The 21,125-nt window shown below is 45.5% G+C and overlaps 1 protein-coding gene across 2 annotated transcripts in view; it reads left to right on the top strand.

The window, feature by feature from the left end:
* DNAJA3 (DnaJ heat shock protein family (Hsp40) member A3) overlaps positions 1–21,125 on the top strand; it is a 243,444-nt gene that overhangs the window by 200,729 nt on the left and 21,590 nt on the right. The window lies entirely within an intron of this gene.

Here is a 21,125-nt window from a genome sequence, read left to right as displayed (position 1 = left end):
CGATATTCCGCTCGTTTAGGTGGGGGTCCTTCTCATTTACTCATTGGCACTGCACCGGTCTTTGTTTGGGACATTCCCGGCCTGTAAGCGTGGATCTCCGCGCTGTCGCCGTTCGGAAGGCTGCTGCAACGGCCGTGATGATTGCGGCGGTCCGACCCCCTTCTTGTAGTGTCTAGTGCATTAAGCCGCTGTCCGCCACCGGTTGCGTCACAGACCGGACAGAGTTAGCGACCCTTGTGGTAGGTCTCTTAAGCAGGGTCAGGTCGGCCGTGGCGTTGCTGGGCAGGATAGGTATCGGGTGTTTACAATACCCCCGCTGTGTCCCTTGTGGTGGGGTTGCTACTGGCCTGGTGGTTTAGACTTTGGGGGCCGTAGTACCTGTAGCGGGTTAGGATCGTTACCCTCGTCTTGTGTGGTCTGGCGCTGCTGGTTTTTCTCCCCGCGTTTACAAGCGCGTTAATGTCTTCTCCCGGGGGCACCCGCTTCAGTCTTCTCTGCCGCACCGTCCCGGGGAGTGAATGGGGTCCGCTCCCCCCGTTGTGGTCGCCGGTGTCAGGTATGGACATGCAGAGCCAATCGCTTATTCCCCGGGGTAGTTCACCGTGTCACAGCTCTCTGCCGGCCGCTCCGTCTGCCTTCCGCCTCCGAGTATGTTTCCCTACTTGTCGCTGCTGGGTAGCAGGTGCCGGTAGCTGTATATGGGCAGCACAGCTTTTGGCAGTATCTCCGTGGGTGTCTCTGCCGTTCCGGTTGCCAGTGCGGGTGGTTCTGTGCCTCAGGCGGTGCGCCGGGAAGTGTCTCCTCTGCCAGGCCGGCCCGGGCTCACTTCCGCCGGGGCCGGTGGCTCACTCGAGGTTGGTGCTTCTGTCCTGGTCACAGGCCCCAGTGCTCCCGTGCGTGGTTTGGTGGGTTCCGGTCCTCAATTTTTTCCAGAAATCGACCCGGTGATTCCGCTCTGGGCCCGGACCCGAACGCTGCCGCTTCGGGTGGGTGATGCAGCGGATAAATGTGTCGGATTAAGAATTAGGCCGCAGTGCCTTCAGGAGCTCTCACGCTATGCTGCCGCCATGCTTGGCCGGTAGCCAGGCCCCCCATATATATAATTCTTTAACTAACCAAATCTCCCTATATAATTCTGTTATTTTGTTGATAGGGTAGTTCATCTTGGGCAAATATTTGCTCCCCTCTACTGTCATATTTGATGCATACAAAGTTGGGTAACTAAAGTAAACAGCAAACCTATTACAACTTTCTTGTGAAAAAAAAAATTTCACAGACTTTCGCATTGTCAGAAACATGAATTAAAGCCTCGTTTTCCACTTGAGATCCAATTGCAGACCTCAGCATTTAAGTGCATGAGCGATGATGAGCAGGGAAAAGTGTGGGGTACATCTCACTTATAAACAATATGTAATCGTAATGATCTCAGGTACATCAATCAACAGCAAGTAGGGTACAACAACAGATAGACAATAGTAACAGTTGACCTACATCCAGACCATGAGAGCGTGAGATACCCAGGGCACCCAGCCAGGCTACCTCACCAGGTCTTGCTCATCAGCATGGTCATTTCCCGAGCCAAAAGTTAGGAGGTTAATAGTCCCCATATAGCACGGGGCCTGGAGCTGGAGCTGGGTGGCAATGGTTTGGCTTATGTGAGGAGCTGATCCTTGCAGAATATTAAGTCTTGGAGCCAGTCTTTGAATTTCGGAGCTCTTCCCCATCGACATGCAATCTTTCTTTTAGCTAAGTGAAGACACAATGAGACATATCGCTGGTATCCTGCTTCTATATCCCCTGTGAAAATAAGTATTGCAATCAGCGGCTTAAGGGTAAATGTTTGATCAATCATCTGTGTAAGTACCCCTTCAACTTCCTTCCAGTATGTTTTTATCTGTATACAGGCCCTTGCAAGGTGCAAGAAGCCCACATCTACCATGCACACTGATTTCGTTTATCATCTTGACGAAGATCAAATCGGTATCGTTTTTTGCCGCCATCTTGTAAGTCAGCGCTCTAGTCGCTGAACTCACCAGGGCTATATTAATCCAGATGATGCGACCGCGCATCAAAGGCAAGCCTGAATTCGCCCATCCGGGACCAGGGGTCAGAACCTCTGCTTGCCTTCCACAAGAAAAACTGAGGTATAATACAAACCAACTTAAACTCCTGAATGCTGCCCCAGATTCTGCTTGCCTTCATTCTATTGCTCCTGATTTTTGGAATCATAAATGTAAGCATTGTTCTTACGATTTCCAGCATCTCCGCCCTACTGACCCACATGCAGTCATACCGCACCAAGTTTTCAAGTTACTTTTATTAAACTGTTGTTCTTTACCAAAACACGCTGACGAAATATCCTTGCTCCTCATGGATGAAAGCCCTGATGTTTTGTTTCTTACGGAAACTTGGCTAGACACATCCGCTGATCCAGACCTAGTTCAAACCCTCCCTCCTGGCTACATAATACAGAGATTAGACCGAACTAATGGTAAAAGTGGTGGAATTGCCATCATCTGAAAGAACCATCTTATTTGTAGAATGCTTGGGAGCCCTCTCTTAAACTGTGAAAACCTTTACTTCTCAATAGGATTCACACCTACGTTAACTTTATCAGGGATCTTGATTTGCTGCCCCCCAGGATCTGTAGGCCAATTCTGTAATTCACTTGCAGACACAGTCCTCAAATTAGCAAATTTCACTATCCCTTTGAGATTTTAATATTCATTTTGATGATTTAACTTCCAAAATAGCAACAGAATTGATTTCAGACCTTGCGGCAATATAGCTTATTCAAAAAGTACCATCAGTAACATACTTAAAAGGACACCTCCTAGACCACATTTTTTCAGGGCTGGGGGAGCTATCCTATTATGCCCAAAGACTTATTCCCTGGTCAGATTATTTTCTTATCCCCTTTTCCTGATTTCCTACCCAGGCCATTCCCCCAACCCGACTTGTACAAACTAAATCCTCCCACTTGACAGCTGGATATCAACCGTGGCGAGATTGAAGCCTGCTCCTGACTTTGATCCTATAGTGGCCTATGATAAATTTGGCAACCGGATCAATAAGTCATTAGATTCACTTCTTCCTAAAACAACAATCCAGCTGCATAAAGGACCTAATAAAGCGGCTTGGTATACTCCAAAGCTCCGAGAACTGAACAAGTCTGTAAAAAGACAGAGAGAGGCTGGGAAGGAATTTCTCCCTGGATAGGAAGCAGGACTACAAGAACGCTATTAAAATTTATGAAATTGGAAATACTCAAGCTTGCTATTATGAGAGGATTATAGCTTCTTCTGCCAACTCCTCCCGTGACACCTTTCAAATTGTTAAGAAATTAACGAATGTTCCCTCTCTTCCTGACCTCCCCGCTACTTCAGATTTACGTTGTAATGAAATGGTGGAATTTTTCCACAATAAAATTGAGAACATCTATAAATCCTTCTCTTCCACCAAAGAACCCAATCTTATCCACTATGATAAGCCCCATATTGAGGGCAAGGAAATGTGCCCAGCACCTTTCCCTACAATAACTATAATTGTCTGTTGGCCACTGTTGACAGAGTAAAAAGTGGTTCACCCAATGACCCTGCTCCACTTAGGATTCTTAAACAAGCAACAGAGATATTGGCCCAGTCATTTTAGATCTGATTAATTCATCTACTGTGCGCTGGGGTAGTCCCCCCCCCACCCCCCCCTCCCTCCGCCCCCCCTCTGCTCCCCCCTCCTGGAAAAAAGCTATGGTCAGAGCTTTACCTTTACTGAAGAAATCCACTTGTTTGGCCAACTATCGTCCAATTTCCCTCCTCCCGGGAATCGGGGAATTAGCAAAATCCTGGAGAAATATGTAAATATTACACACACTGCCTATTTTGAATCCAACCACCTTCTTCACCCAACCCAAACAGGATTTCGTCCCGGTCACGGCACAGAGACAGCTCTTCTAGCTGTCATTGAAGACTCAAGAAAAATCCTCGATTCAGGAAGATCTGCTGTGATCCTTTTGGACTTGAGTGCGGCCTTTGATACGGTGAATCACCAGATCTTAATTGACCGTCTCAAAAATGGGGGTGTCTCGGGAACAGCCTTAACCTGGCCGACGTCTTTCCTTGAGGGGTGATCCTTTCAGGTATTTAAGGGTGAAGCCACTTCCAAGTCCTAGCCCCTTGTATGTGGAGTCCCACAGGGCTCTTCGTTAAGCCCAACACTTTTAATGCCTATATGGCTCCACTGGCAGAGATCATACAGTCCTACGGAGTGAACATCGTAACATACGCTGATGATACTCAGCTAGTGATCTCACTTAACCATCCTGATACATCCACTCTCTGCCTTCACACTTGTGTTGAAGAAGTGGCTAAATGGAGGAACCAATCCGATTTGAAGCTAAATGGAGACAAGACCGAGCTAATGCTCCTTGGTAATCCGTCACTATTTAGTCCAATTGAGATGTGTCCGACTGTAATGGGATTAGCACCGAACTCCAAACCATATATAAAAAGCTTGGGGTTCTGGCTGGACTCAGACCTTACTCTTAAAAGTCCAAACCAGAAGGGTAGTTGCCACTTGCTTCAGTATGCTTAGAATGCTTAGTGAAGTACTTCCTTTTCAAGCCAAAAAACTTGTAGCCCAGGTGCTCATTCTATCACGCCTGTACTTTAGTAATGTACTTTACCTGGGGGCCCCAGAGGCAGTGCTCTCAACTTTAAATGATTCAGAACTGTGCGGCAAGAACTCTTATGGGAATTCCCTACCGTCAGTCAGCCAAACCTGCATTAAAAGCCCTGCATTGGCTGCCCATCCGGGAGAGAGTCCATTTCAAAGTGCTTTATATTACTCACAAATTGCTTAGAGGAAATGGACCTAAGATCATCTCCCCCCTAGCCAAATTATATCAAGCCAACAGGCCTTTACGATCGGATGAATTGCACTTGGCCTGTGTACCAAGGATCAAAAGAGCCAGAGGCGTAGGTCGGCTCTTTTCCTACAATGCCCCAAAGCTTTGGAACTCCCTCCCGCTTCATCTGCGAAAGGAAACTAACCATCTGAACTTTCACAAGCTGTTGAAAACCGGGCTCTTTCCCAGATGTCTCAGAAGCTTCTTGCAGTCCTTAGCGCTGGGATGCCCATGGGTAGCCATGTACTTTATAAATGCTACTTCTATTCTATAGTTTTGCTGGGGTGTAATAGAGCCTATATAGGAATTTATAATGGATAATGCACAACTTACTGCTTGATGCTATGCGACCGGTTTACTGACAGCAGTAAAACCCCTGTGCATCAGTTAGGGGGTTCACCCAACTCTAAATCCTATCTCTTTCGAGAACCTCTATCCAATGCAGGTCTTTCTTCTTGTGCTGCATGGGCGGGACACTAGGTGCTTAGGTCCCTCAGAGGTCAGCAGCATGTGCAACGTATCATGAGTAACTGGACTCCCGTGGAAAGTCTGGGGTGGAGCTCTGACCTCATGCCTGTCTAAGATAGAAGAACACATCCAGTGGCGATTGCTTCCCATCTGCAAACATGGCGTCACAGTCAATGAATATGCCAGCTTTATACAGATGGCCCCAGAACGTGGTGCTAGTTTGGATCAGCATATTACAACATGCCAGTTCTCGGGTGACTGGCGCCAAATTGTGGTAGAATAATGGTTGAAGGGTGAATACAATAACGGTTAATGTGATCTTTTCACAAGTTTGTCTCATGCTATGTTAGTGCACACAACAGTAGAGTCACTGAGTGCCGAAACTGCTAATTTGGGCCCCAAGTAATCGGTAGCTGGGGGTCGGGGACATGTTGCCCTGTTCTATGGTTAAGTGTGGGATATATGGGACTGGCTTGCACACAAAGATAATAAAGCTCCATATCCAGGGCTTTAAAGCCTCCCCTCTCAAAGGGTAATGTGAAAATCTCCCACTTTATGCGGGATTGTTTACTTGCCCCAGCCAAGCGGATCAGCTGTGTTCTGAGCATGGCAAAAGTGTCTCCCTGGTAAGTAGGTAATGTTAAGGAACAGATGTAAACATTTTGGTAGCATAACCATTTTCATAAGAGACATGCATCCCGCCATTGATAGTGTTAGGGATATCCATCAGGTTATACTCTCAGTTATGCTGGCCAAGGCTTACCCATAGTTTGCACGTAGGAGTTTGTGTCGGTCTCTGTTCACTTCTATACACCAGTATCACAAGGTAGAGTCACACTGTTGAAGTAGGTAATCTGCTTTAAGTCTCTGGGTGATGCCTGTTAGGTGAGTGATTCAGTTCTGAACCTCAGTGACCCACCTTCGTCATAGATCTGAATGCAGCACTGCTCATGTTCAGGCTTGGTTATCCGCAGCCTGATAATGTAAAATAAACATAGCCTTTCCTTAACTTTATAAAGGAAAACACAACACTTATTTATTGCAGTTCTTAGTTAAAAATGAAGGCTGGGAACTAATCTGAAGGTTTCCGCAAGCTACTAGTAGCTTGCGATCGACTAGAGCTTGCGATCGGCTGGTTGGGGACACCTGCTCTAACTGCTGCTGTATAACCACTGTGTGCTGCCTGTTTACCCTTACCGATGCTCTGTATACAAGGTGTGCTATTGTAATATGGTGGCTAGTGTTTTTTATAAGAGCACAGTCTGATGGCCGATTTATCCTTCTTTTTTCTCAAATACTCCACTTGTTTTTAAAGTGAAGTACATCTGTATTCTTGCTGGGTTTGAGCAGTTTAAACTTCTGAGTTCTTGTTAGAGGGATTGAAGGACATTTCTACTCACATTATTAAAAATAACTTTCAGAACTTGTGCTTGTAGGGTTTTGTCTCCAGGCTTTCGGTAACTTTTTGACAGTTTACTGAATACTTGCAGTGTCGAAGTGTGTATCTCAATTCAATTCTTTATTCGATCCTTGAGAACAAATGATCATAAAAGTTACAAGACCAGCACAGTTAAAAAGTTCCAATAAAAAAAAGACACGAGGAATAAGAAACAACAGCATCTCACTATATCTTAAAAAATATAAAAATCATTTACACAATCATACAGGTATTAAAGACGTGCAAACAGCAAAATAAATACGTAAAAATGCATCAGTAGGTCTCAACATAAGAAATTGTCATCAGAGTGCAAAAACAAGATATAGAAAAAAGCCTACTTCTTTAAGCCATAGGATACAATAATGACTGATAGACAATATTTTGTGTTTGCAGATGGCTGACTTTAAAAAGCAGCCCACGTATAAACAGATTTTAGAATTTGTGAGTTGGTGAAGAAAGTACATAGCTGGCCTATACTTGGTAAAACCATACATTTTAAGAATGGGTTTTAAAAACGTTTTTGTTACCTACTCATAATATTTGCAGACAAAGAAAGTGCTCCAGGGTTTGAACTGATTTCTCGTCACATGGACACACCATGATGGAGGCTTTGTCAAACTGGCGTAAAGGGAAACCAAGCATTGACCTAAATGTACCCAGCCTGAGTTTATCCAAGAGGGATATTTCCTAAGGGCTAGGGACTCAGGGGAGGTATGGCTATATGAGGGGTGTTGTTTGAACCAAGACATAATCCTGTAGGGAAGATTTTTTAAATTCTTCCTGCTCTCTAGTTGAGGTCATATGTTTAAAAAATATTGTCTTGGCTTTGAGAATGTACCCTTTGGTCAGGGTGTGGGGAGGAGGAAAACAGTTAATTACAGTCAATAGCGTTTGCAACAGATTTCACATAATTTATCCAAGGAATGCAGATACCCTTTTCGGACCTCAAAGAATCTTAGATGATTTCCCTATTTAAGCCAGTATCGCTGCTGGACCAGACTGAAATCCAGAGAGTTTGGGGTGCGACCATAATGAGATCTGATATCTGATTCAGCCCGAGTTCTTCGTGGAGGAAATACTGAGGGGTTAAACAGGGGAGACCTAATAAGTGCTGACAAAATCTATTCTCCTCCACCTGGACCTTGGAGACCTCTCCGTAGCCCCAGATCCCTGCGCCACACGCTAATACTGGCAAGCATTTTTTAGAGTTGACTTATAGGGCCGACTTGATCGGCTTATTGCTAACACGTTGGGCAAAATCAAAAAGGGCCCTCACCTAATGGGCAAAATGTAGGCAGTGGTTGGCTATATATGGGGCCCAGGAGTTTTTGGAATCAAAATGCCACGGTAATGTAAACAGGTGACCTTGTTTATCCAGTATTGGGGTATCTTTCATAGATTCACATGCCTGAATCATTCCCCGTCGCCGAGGCGAGAGTCCCACGGTAAATAAAAAAGCAGTTCTAAAGGTAAATAATAGTAGTAGGCCCCAAGAAAAAGGCCTAGATCTTAGTAGCCTATTTACATCATTATGCTAAAAGAACCAAAAAATTGGTCGCAACCAATCGGCTATCAGCACCCTCTAGAATCCTCTCAGCAGAGCCAGTTTGCCTCAGGTTTTCACCGCACGTTGTATGGAAGGGAGTCTCCCTGAGTGCCACTCGGTTTTTTCTTCATAATGGCTGACAAAAAGGCCATGTTCAAGCCCTGCAGATCCTGTGACAAGAAGAGAGTCCATGTTGACGACCAACATAAGGACAGCATCTACTGCCTCTACCCTAAACATGAGGCAAAAGACTGCAAAATTTGCTGTACCTTCCCTCCTAAAACTCTCAGGGATAGGGAGGCAAGAGTCCTGTTGTGGCTTAAATCTTCTTCGGCTAAAGATGATCATCGAGCCTCAACTTCCAGCAAGAGAGCTAGATCACAGGACAGTTCTTCAAGTCAGGGGAGAAAACACCTTAAATCCTCCCACTCTACTTCTGGCCAATCTCAGAGGTCTCCCTTACCTTCCGCTGGGCCTACGGTCTCTGCAGACTTCTGCTCTCAAGGACTCTAAGAAACAATCTACTAAAACAGTGAGTAAAAGCCTTTCAAAATCTCTGGCTTTCCCTCCTTCGTCGACCACTTCTGTCACTTCTTCTGCTCCTTTGTCGACGGAGACTATCTCAACTACGTCTATCACATCTCCTATACTGTCGACGAGGATTTCTATAGCGTCGAAAAAAAACGTAGTCAACGAAGGCCTCCTCATCAAAGCATACGTCGACGAAGGTACCGTCGACGAAGCCTCCACCGTCGACGAGAGAGGTATCATCGACAAAGACGCAGGTGTCTACTACACCGTCCACGACATTCCCGTCTAGGAAGGTCCCATGTCCATCGACGATGATCCCGTCGACATCGAGCTCATCGACGATGAACCCGTCGACGATGAACCTGTCGACGATGATCCCGTCTGACACTAGCAAAGAACCCGTCTACGACAAGACCATCGACTGAGAGCCCGTCGACGACCTTAACATCAACAATGGTTTTACCTGCTCCAACTAAGGCTTTGGTTGTGGTTCCAACTTATTCAACGCCTGTTCCATCTAGGAGCTTTCAACTCAATTTTCAAAGGCATGAGTTTTCCAATATTTCACCTCTTACTTTAGTCGCATCTCCTGGAAACATATGCGCAAGAAGAGGATGATGACTATGATGACGAGGAAGAAGGACCATTCGGTATAGCGCATCATCCTTTTGAGCTGCATATCAAATGTCAAGATGAGGAGGAGGATTACAACGAACAATATTATCAAGAGGACATTGTCGTCCCGCATCATACAGTATATCATAGGCAATCTCGCCAGTCTGAGACCAGCCATCTACCTCCATATCTTATTCAGGACTTGCAAGCCATGCTTGCAGATTATAGACAGCGGTTTCCCCCGCAGCAAGTTAATCAACCACAGCCTCCTCAAGAACATCAACCCTCACAAGCTCTTCAGGGTCAGGACACATCCTCTGATGAGGAAGGTGAATTGCCAGAGAACCCTCATGCTGATCCATGGGATTTTACATTATTCATATGCCTTCACTACCGACTTCTCTGCCATCTGATTCGCCACCAGAGGATATAGGTGGGTTTCACAATCTCATGTAGCGGGCTGCTGCTAGAGTTCAACTACCTGTCACTGTGGAACAAACAGTATGTTTCCTTCACGATTTTAAAGAGGAATCCAGAAAAATTACCAGGGCCGTTCCTATAATTGATTATATATGTAACGCAGCTATCAAGATCATGAAAATTCCTGCATCCGCGCCTGCAGTGCTTCCACGGATACATAGGAAATATCGTGCTCCGGCCAATAGTCCATCCTGTCTCATTGGACGCCCTCGGCCAGATTTCGTCATCTCCCAGGCTGCCCAACAAAGATCTAAGAACCTGGCAACACCTATTAATACACCGCCGGACAAGGAGGGACATCTTCTTGATCTAATTGGAAAGAAGTTTTTTCAACTATGGCAGCTGCTTCCATCAGGGCCGCGAACTCCCTAGCGATCATAGGGCGTTATGACCGCCAAATGTGGTCAGATATGGTTGGGCTGATTGACCTCATTCCTGAGGACAGAAGGCAGGAACCACGGCAGATCCTATGCGAGGGTGACCGTGCGGCATCTGAAACAATAGATTACGCACTAGACATTGTTTATACTAATTTCAGACAACTAGCTGGGGTGGCAGTACTCCGACGACAAGGTTGGCTTAAAGCCATCACTTTCAGACCGGAAGTCCAGACAAAAATATTGGACATGGTCTACGATGGCGAATCGTTGTTCGGGAAACACAGCGATGAAGCCCTCCAGGCAATAAAAAACGATAGACACTGCAAGATCCTAGGGCTCCTTGGAATACAAACGTGGAACATTCAGAGGCGCTAAGGGGCGTCTTTTTTTCCTCTAGAGGAGGATATCAAATGCAGCTGAACAGATAATACCAGCCCCAATATAGACAGAATTACCAATCTTTATACCGCCAATCCAATACGGCTGGTTTCTCTCGCCAGGGAGATCGGTAACTATCCCAAAATCAAGGGTGAGACGCTAACAGAAAACAGTGATCTCCGCAGGTCGCCAATCACACCTCTTCCCCTTCCCGTGGGCACGAAAATTTCAACATTTGTGGACAAGTGATGAGAAATTACATCCGATCAATGGATTCTAGACCTGGTGAAAAACTGACATATCCTAGAATTTGTCACCAAGCCACATACCACTCCACCCAGGGGACCCCCTTCCCCTCATCTTCACTTATTATTCAAAGAAGCTTTTACAATGCTCCTCAAGAATGCTATAGAGAAGGTCCTGGCACATCAGAAACGGACAGGTTTCTATTCTCGTTTTTCCCTGATCAAAAAGAAATCAGGAGAATGGCGACCGATCCTAGACCGTCTCAAACTCCACGGATTCCTCAAAAAACAAGGTTTTCCCATGGTCACCCTTTCAGAGATTCTAGGTTCCCTAAACAACGGAAATTTTATGGCTTCTCTGGACATGGAAGACGCTTACTTCCATATCCCATTATCAGTTCAAAGTGCTCCCGTTTGGACTAAAATCGGCTCCAAGGATCTTCACAAAGTGCCTAGCTCCTGTAGCGGTACAAAAGGGTGTGGTGATGGACGGAGCATCTGAACCAATCAAAAACTCACACCCAGTCAACAGATCGGAGTTTAATCCATCACCTTTCTTTAGCCCACTCTGCCACCCCAGTTCAGACATGGCCATATGCAAATCAGTCTGACCCTGTGCCTCATGGGAACAGTCCAGCCCGAACTGCCAAGCCATGCCTTCCCTGGTCCGGATTCAAGCTTCCTAGGACTGGTTTCTGGCATTACAGCCGTCTTCAGCCAGACTTGCTTGAATCCAGTGGCAAAGTGAGCAAGGGACTCATGTCTGAGCATACCCTGCCAACTTATGGCGAACAAAGCGGTACAAAAGGGGGTCTGAACTGGGGTGGTGTGGAGTGCAAGAAAACGATGGATTTAGGCCCAGATCTCTGTACTGGGGTGAATGTATGACATTGTTCTGCATTCTGTCCATCAATTGTTGTTTTTGCATAGCTCCTGTAGAAGCAGCATTAAGATCCCGGGGAATCCAAGTATTCCTGTATTTGGACGATTGGTTAATCAAAGATCTTTCTGAGCAAGCAGTCAGGACTGCCATGGCAACGTCTCTTCATCTCGAACTCTCGGGGCCTAACTGTGAACAAGATCAAATCCCAGTTACGTCCGATGCAAGCCCTTCCTTTTCTTGGAGCTCCTCTGGACACGGTCCAGTGCAAGGCATTCTTATCTCAAGAACGACAGCTTCATCTTCAGAAGCTAGCACTTCTGATTCCAAGAAGAAAGTCAGTTTCTGTTCGCATGTTCGGGTCTCTCCTGGGGATGTGCTCTTCGGCCATAAACCTCTACAGGAAGAACTGCACCTTCAGTGGCAGCAAGCGATGGGTTCCTTCAACGGCACCATCAAGGTCACACCACGCATGGTAAACACTCTACATTGGTGGTCATAGATAGCCAATCTAGCAGAAGGACTCACTTTCATACAGGACGTCCCAGATTTTGTTCTGTCAACAGATGCCTTCATGGAATGATGGGGATGTCATCTCCAGGATTTGCAAATACAAGGCACGTGGTCTCAAGAGTACAGACAACAACATATCAACAGCCTGGAACTACGAGCGATTTTGCTATCCCTGCAAGCTTTCCTTCCAAAGGGCTGCGGGCTCATCGGTATTGGTTCGAACTGACAATACCATCAGCGTGTTTTTTTTACGTGAACAAGCAAGGAGGGACAAGATCAGCAACTTTGTCAAGAGAGGCTCAGGAGTTTTGGGAATGGGTGACATTCCACAACATAATCCTCAAAGCGGAGCATGTCAGAATCCTACACAATGCCCTGGTGGACAAGCTCAGCAGGTCCCTGTCAGACTGTCACAAGTAGGAGCTAGAGCACATTCAAGTGAACAGAGTGTTCCAAACTTGGGGCAAACCGACATTGGATTTGTTCGCAACGAAGCACAACAAGAAATGCCGATATTACGCCAGCAAATTTCCACAACAGGGATCAAGGGGGAATGCCCTGCCAATGCAATGGTCAGGGATTTGTGCTTACACTTTTCCTCCAATACCTCTAATCCAGAGGGTGTTACGCAAGATGAAATTGGAGGGCTGTCGTCTCATCCTGATTGCACTTCGGTGGCCACGTCAGTACTGGTTCCAACAACTTCTGTTACTATCCAAGGCCCAGCTGATCCGTCTTCTTCCAACACCCACACTGCTGTCGAGGAACAAAGGACAGGTGGTTCACCCAGACCCTCAGTCTCTAAATTTACACGCATTGCTCCTGACTTCCTAGAATTTAAGGACCTTGACATCCCTCAGGACTGTTGTGAAATCTTAACTAAGTCACTTACTGAGAGCACAATTAAGACTTATTGGCTTAAATGGAAGAGATTTTGCTGTTGGTGTGAAGCTAACCAGGTTCACCCAATAGAAGCTCCTGCGGAACAAATTCTACCTTATCTGCTGCATCTGGCTAGGTCTGGACTCACTTTTTCATCAGTTAAAGTCCATTTAGCCGCACTTTACAGATTCAAGAAAGGTGCTAAGCTTCCTTCTTTATGTTCATCCTCATTAACCCCATGGCTGCTAGGCGTTTTCCCGTCCTGCGCTGGGTTTTATTCTTTTTCATTGTTTTATGACGAGCTGGCCTTGTCATCCGCGCACGGCAGGTAAGCGCCATGACGAGGCCAGCTCGTCATTAGCCTCGAAGGGGTTAATCAAACAATTCATGAGAGGTCTCTTCGGAGCATTTCCTCCGGTATGACCTCCTCCACCGGAGTGGAAACTTAAAATGGTCCTCACGCAGTTGATGAAACACCCATTCAAGCCCATCCACAAGGCCGAGCTCAGGTTTCTCACATGAAAAGTTGCTTTACTTCTAGCCCTAACATCTGCCAGAAGAGTGAGTGAGATTCAGGCTTTCACTATAAAGGAACCATTTTAAAATTTCTCTCCGGATTATGTGACCCTCCGGACTAATCCTACATTTATACCTAAGGTGCCGTCCCAGTTTCACCTTCATGAACCAGTGAGGCTACGGACTTTCTTTCCAAATTAGTCTACACCAGCGGAAAGAACCTTACATTCTCTTGACATCAAAAGATGTTTCAAATTTTTATCTACAAAGAACAAAGACCTTTAGAAAATCTGACCAATTGTTTGTAGCTTACGGACAAGCTACTTTGGGAATTGCAGTCACAAAAGCCACAATTGCCAGATGGATAGCATCCACAAACCATTTCTGTCATGACAAGACTAATAGGCCATTGCTAAGGAAAGTCAAGGCCCACTCCACAAGAACTGTGGAACCATCAACAGCGTTATTGCCGGAGTGACTCCATAAAATATCTGTCGTGCTGCAACATGGAAAAATTTCCACACTTTCACGAGACATTACTGCCTTCAATCTACATGTCAAGAAGATGCGGCGGTTGGACAGGCTATCCTACGCCACCTTTTTATTTGAGACTAGTTCAGGTACCCTTTGGTCTTTTTACATACTATCTATGGTTTTTTATTCTCAGCCTGCGATGGCTGCGCTTGCGCAGTCTCGCTGGGGAGACTTAATGAGATAGAGAGAACATCACTAGCGAGGTTAAGCCCCACCCCTCTTCTCCATTGGCTGGCCTCCTAAATGGTGGCCAGCCATTGGAGAAGAGGTTCTAGTAACGTTATTCTTTCTCTTTAAGCCCCGTCTTTTTCAGATTGACTTCCCCAACTTACTGTTGGCGTAAAAGGTTTCTTATCTTCTTTATGGGTCCAGATGGCCCCATAAAGAAGATAAGGAACCTTTTATGCCAGCAGTAAGTCGGGGAAGTCAATCTGAAAAAGACAGGGCTTAGACAAAAGGCTGTGTGCAAACCCACTTTGTACCGAGACTTCCTGTCCTACAGGGAAGGGCACCGTGTGCGCTCCCAGAGTGTGCCTCCTCTGTGTGTCTCTCACGTGTCCCGGCGGTGAGGAGCTCGGGGGTGCCAAGATGGGAAGTCACCGCTGGGCTCCGGGCACAGACGAGCCCCACACGCCCCTGCCTGCCCTGCCGGCTCCATGCCCCCTCCCGCTGCACCCGTCCCTGCCTGCCCCGCCGGCAATAGCTCTTACTGCGCATGAGGGGGCTCCAAGTGATGGGTTTTACACCACCCTCGCTTAATCTTTGCTATGCTGGATAAGACAAGCCGCTCTCCCTGTGATCCGAATCACCACTTCTCAAAGCAGTCCAGAACTTTATACAATGAGCCCTCCGACGTTGTTCAGTGGCGAATAGCTACACACAAACATATTATCGCTCAGACATTCCAAATAATGGATGCCTGACTGAAGTGAATAGCCCGCTGGACACCAAGCATCACTCTGACATAACATAGTTGTTTTATCAGAGGCGCGTTCCTCAACGCGTTTTTCTAGTAGAAATGAAAACATGAAAACAACATATACAACTCGTGCTCCTACTAAGAGCTGCTTCTAGCAAGTGGAGGCGGCTTTTTGCCCGTAAAGAAGCGTGCAGCCAGTGGATCACATAAGAGAGGAAGCTCTGACGCGCCACCTAGCGGTGGCTGTCTGGAGCGAGCGCGACATAGTCTAACACAAGCTTGAAGAAGTGGTGCTTTGTCTGCACTGAACCAGCATAGCCCACGTATCCCGAGCTATCACTCTGGCTTTTTTCCTGAATAAAATAATTGACTTGGGTTGTTTAGCAAAGTGTGCATGCCAGAGATTAAATATTCACAGAAGCAACACCCCCGATCTAACCTATCCTGTCCACATCATGAATGGTTGTGTATTTGATAGCGGACGTTTTCTAAGTTTGTAGACTACTATTTCAGAAGTCGATTCATGCATTGCATTTGAAAAAAATGATCTGATTGACTTTAAACTCATCTGCATTATATGGCACAAGAACGTATTTTTTCGTCTAATAAAAGGCATTAAGACCTGGGCTAGTGTTTTAGTGGGCTGACACGGTGACTCACCTTTCTTTGACCTGATGTCCCAATAAAGCGGCAAAATGGTTCTTCTGGGCTCAAAGACTTTACATTCAGTTTACCGAGTGGCTTGGTTCCGAGCTAAGTGCGCGCGAGAGCAGTGGGGTAAGGCTTGGCCAGGCTTCGTAGGAGTTGTATAAATATGCCGCACCTTATCCAGAGGTGTGCTGCTGCTGCTCCAGAGGCATCTCTCTACGCGGCCCCCCTCACTCTCCCAGAGACCCTCGTCAGCACCGACCCCCCCAGGGCTGCACACCACGTCTGGATGCGGCTCCGTCCAGGCTGTGGGCAGAGGCAGGAGCAGTCAAAGCAGTTTAATCCCACACAGCAATTGGCGCCAACACCGGTGGGCACCCACGCGGACGTTTTGAAACCAGCCATCCTCGTGGGCTTTCTATTTTGCTGTGCGGCGCCCAATCGAATCGTAACATTTTAATACACGTTAATAAAATATATGAATAATAATGATTTCCCATTGAAAGCCAAACAAGCCAGTGTGAAAACATAAATAAATGTAGCAAATACGTATTCTTATTTTCATGTCCAATGCACTAGTTTCTACATGACTCGTTTAGTGACCCATTTCCAGTTAAGTTCTTTATTGTATACAGCCCAAGTAGGCAAATGCACCAAGGCATGCCCCCCTCCCGCTCACCCGCCCCTGCCTGCCCCGCCGGCAATAGCTCTCACTGCGCATGAGCCTGACGACCACCAGAGGTGGCACCCAGCGAACAGGCACCTCAGCAGCGACGGTCCCCAGCAGAGCGGGAGAGAGACGAGGAGGGGCACGGACACTGCGGCCACCTTCCTCTCTGCTGACAGTCACCGGAAGGAGGGCAGAGGTCGACCAGCGCCAAGAGATGGGCTCCATGATCGGCAAGGTGGCCCGAGGGAAAGAGGAGGCCGAGCCCCCGGTCCTCTCCTACCCACAGCTGGGGGAGCCCGAGATCTCCGCCTTCTACTGCTCCGTGTGCTTGGAGATGCTGTGCCGACCCGTGAGGACCAGCTGCGGACACGTGTGAGTAACCCCTGCCCTGGTGCCCCATGTGTCCTCGTAGCCTCTCTGTGCCACTTCACGCGTTCAAGCCCACACCGGTCTCTGCACCCACAGTGCGACAGCTGACCACATAAAAAAGCTGGTACGCGTTCTGTATCGTCTCCCTAATCGTATTTCCTACAGTGCTTTTCTGCATTCAACGCCTTACTTTGTCTTGTTTTGGCCGCCTCTCTGATTGTAGCGATTGTTTTTTGCCCCTTCTCCACGCTTCGTTTCGCTCTTGTGATATTTTGAGTTGTGCATTCTCCCTTTTCTCCACAGCTGGCAGCAGACTTAGCCCCCTGGGATCGGCTGTTGCCTTTGTGTTGAGACCACATGCTCACTCAGTACAGTAGCAGACTGGATCCGACACACAAGTTTTTTTTTACACACCGTCCCATAGGCTTTTGCACCAAAAATGAAGAGACAAAACTTACTTTCTGTCACGATCTGTTTTAAAACAGTCACTTCCCAACTAAGTTAAGGCATGTGGTGCACTTTAATCCCTATGTCAAGACTGTGTCTTCTATGTGAAGGGGGAAAAGTAAAGCCATTTCTTTTGTCGAAGTCCATTTTATGAATTATGGGGAAAAGCCATTTTGTAGCAGAAAGGTCATTTTTGTTTTATTTTTGAAAAAAAAAAAATAATTCACAATGAATGGCCCTTTGTGATGTCATTTTAACACTGCACCTTATCAAAAATAGATTTCAGATGGCTCTGTGTGTCCGTGGCTGTGTGTCCGTGGCTGTGTGTCCGTGGCTGTGTGTCCGTGGCTGTGTGTCCGTGGTTCTGTGTGTCCGTGGTTCTGTGTGTGTGCGTGGTTCTGTGTGTGTGCGTGGCTCTGTGTGTGTGCGTGGCTCTGTGTGTGTGCGTGGCTCTGTGTGTGTGCGTGGCTCTGTGTGTGTGCGTGGCTCTGTGTGTGTGCGTGGCTCTGTGTGTGTGCGTGGCTCTGTGTGTGTGCGTGGCTCTGTCTGTGTGGGCGTGGCTCTGTGTGGGCGTGGCTCTGTGTGTGGGTGCAAATGCAATAGCTCTCGCATTTGCGAGAGATTAAGCTATTGGCATTGTAAATGACAATGGCATTTATTTATCTGTTTTCAAAACCAACACATAAATAAAAATGTTATTTACAATGCCAATAGCTCTAACTTTTGCAAAGGCGAGACAGTTGCATTGTAAATGCTTGTTTCATTGTTCATGTTATTCAATTCAATCTTGCTTTATTACGATTTTGGTTGCAAATCATAAAAGCATGTTACTCATAAATTATGCGATTATAACATGTTCTATATATATATTTATATATATATATATATATAGTATGTGCATAAGGCTTACATATCCACGTAGTGATATTTCTATGCATGTTTCCTTCTATATTTATAGGTCTTGTATTTGACTTTGATGTTTTGGTTTATTACCGTTTGTTAACAATTTATGGAGTCTACTAGGAGTTTATCAGCACAAGTCTCCCACCATCCGCAACCGACTGTATACTTGGTATACTGCTTGCTACTCTGATTCAGGCCTGTGAATCTATGAAAGATACCCCAATACTGGATAAGAAAACAAGTTACTTACCCGTAACTACAGTTATCCAGTATTGGTATCTTTCATAGATTCACATGCACCCACCCTCCTCCCCGGAGAGTCAGTTCTCTATGTTTTGGGATACTTATTTCCCACTTGTGCTAACGAAAATCTGAGGAAAACTGGCTCTGCTGAGAGGGTGCTGATAGCTGATTGGCTGCGGCCAATTTTTTGGTTCTTTTAGCATAATGATGTAGATAGGCTACTAAGATCTAGGCCTCAGGCTTTTTTCTTGGGGGCTACAACTATTATTTACCTTTGGCACTGCTTTTTTATTTACCGTGGGACTCCCGCTTCTGCGACTGGGAATGATTCAGGCATGTGAATCTATGAAAGATACCAATACTGGACAACTGTAGTTACAGGTAAGTAACTTGTTTTCTTATCCGTCTGCCCTTGATCCTGCAGGACACATTTTTGACACATCTCTTAGTACAGACCATGTATTTGATTTTTAGAAATGTTCAGGTCTAGATCTAAATTATCTATAAAGGTGGCAAAGCTGTTGATTATTGCCCGCAACCCATCAGGGGTGCGTGATAACAATACAGCATTGTCCACATGGAGAAGAGCTGGGACTAGGGTAGTTAGTCTTAGGAAGGTCCTTTTCCTCAGTAGTATTCAGACCATTTATATATAAAAGGAACAGAACCGAGACCAGGATAAACCCTTGTTAGACACCCCACTGTGTAACTCAGAATAACTTGTACAATCACCCCCTGCCCCATACAGTACGGTGGCGTTGACCCCGCAATGTAGGGCTTACAGGAAGTTAACCAAATCCTTCTCAAGGCCCTGCTCCAAAAGTATCTGCTGTGGTTAACCCTATCGAAGGCGCTGCTAAGGTCCATGAATGACCGAAACAGCGTCCCCTCCTTGACAATTGTGTACTTATTGATGATGAGATTAAGGTTAAGACATTGCTCAAAGGTGCCCAAGCCCTCTCTAAAACCATATTGTAAGGGGAGAACACTTGGTTTATAACTGCCCAATTTTCAATCCTATTGAGGACAATCCATCCAAGGGTTTTGAATGTTGAGTCTTAGAGGGATATGGCGGAGTATGGATCTCAGTGGTAATAAGATTCAGTGACGTACGGCATGGAAAGCATACTGAAAAGTCTTGTCTAGAAAATAAGTTTGATCTCAGAAGCATCAATAAATTTTACAATGTTAGTAGGAAAATACAAAAGGGAATCAAGAAAACACTGAAAAAGCTCCTTGCTGATTCAAAGTGGGACCTAAAATAGAATAGAAATCGAAGACTTGGCTGAAGAGGAAAGGTATGCTGATGACAAAATATAAACTTTTGTCTTAACTGGAATGAAATTAACTTAATCTCTAGAGATCGAGCCTTCTATACCATTTAGAGTTCTGGAGGTGTTAAACATCTCATGGGACGACAACTGCAGTTGGTGCCCCTGTCGCTGCTGGATGGAAATGCCCATACCCATTACCATATATTCATTGACTTCATACAAACATTAAAGAAAGTAGATAGCATGGTGGAAACTGAGGCTCCCTTGCATTGCATTGACTTTGTGTTGTTTAAAGGTCTGAACCATTTACTTGCTAGCTACATCTTGAGCATAGAAACGATCCATAACCACCTTCTACCCTCTCAATGCCCAGGTGAGTAGATAAGCTTTTCTTATTCTCCCATTTAACAAACGTCTTAGAGAGGGTCGAGGCGCACAATCAGCCTGTCGTCACATTTATGGGAATAGTCTTGTTGCTATAGATATGTTTGAAGGCCTTTTCATGTGAAGAAATGAGATGGTTGAAGGGTTCTGAAGTTATGCTTTTGCCCAGAAATTACAACAATGTAATGGAGCAGAGATTTGACAGATCAGAGCAGGTCCTGAGATCATTTATCAATAGTGGTAAGATCTTCAAATATTTAAAATCATCCGTGAAAGTCACCCATGATAGTGATTAATGCAAAGACAGAGTCATAGGGACATGATAAATATGATATGAATGTGATGAATACAATGACCTATTCCTCCGAAAGAAAACGCACGCATACACACGCTCTCTCTCTCGCTCTCACTCTTTTTCTCTCTTTCTCTCTCTCTCTCAATAGTATCGTCTTACAATTCAAACATATTCTTTATATTTATACAGGGTAGAAGTAATTAATATCTGCATATAGGAAGCATTCTTAATAAATTACTGATGACTGTCTCGGACATTAGTTATCTCTTAAAGTAGTAAGTTCTTATTAACGTTTAAACCAACATAGAAACTCTACAAATTCATGAATTAATAAAATGCAAAGTTCTTTACAATCCAATAACAAAGAAACTACAGAGATCCACACGATTAGAATGCATAAAGAAATATATGAATTTAATCTAAATGTATAAAATCAACAAAATGACATTTCACTTATTTGGCATAGACACCTTCCTGGCCTTTTCTATAGAACATACTATAAAACTCCACCACATTGGCACAAAACCAACATACTTTCTTTTTTTTTTTGTATTGGAATTCACTGCCATCTTTCTAAGTGTCATTGATGGGTGGGTGTATGACAAAGTCTTCATTGTCTTAGGAGTCTACATAATGGGGAAATTGAGAAGCATTCATGAATACA

This window comes from Lissotriton vulgaris, chromosome 10, assembly GCF_964263255.1.
Source record: "Lissotriton vulgaris chromosome 10, aLisVul1.2, whole genome shotgun sequence".
NCBI classification, from domain to species: Eukaryota; Metazoa; Chordata; class Amphibia; order Caudata; family Salamandridae; genus Lissotriton; species Lissotriton vulgaris.
The sequence above is the reverse complement of the archived record's forward strand: the minus strand, read 5'-3'. Positions and strand labels throughout refer to the sequence as shown.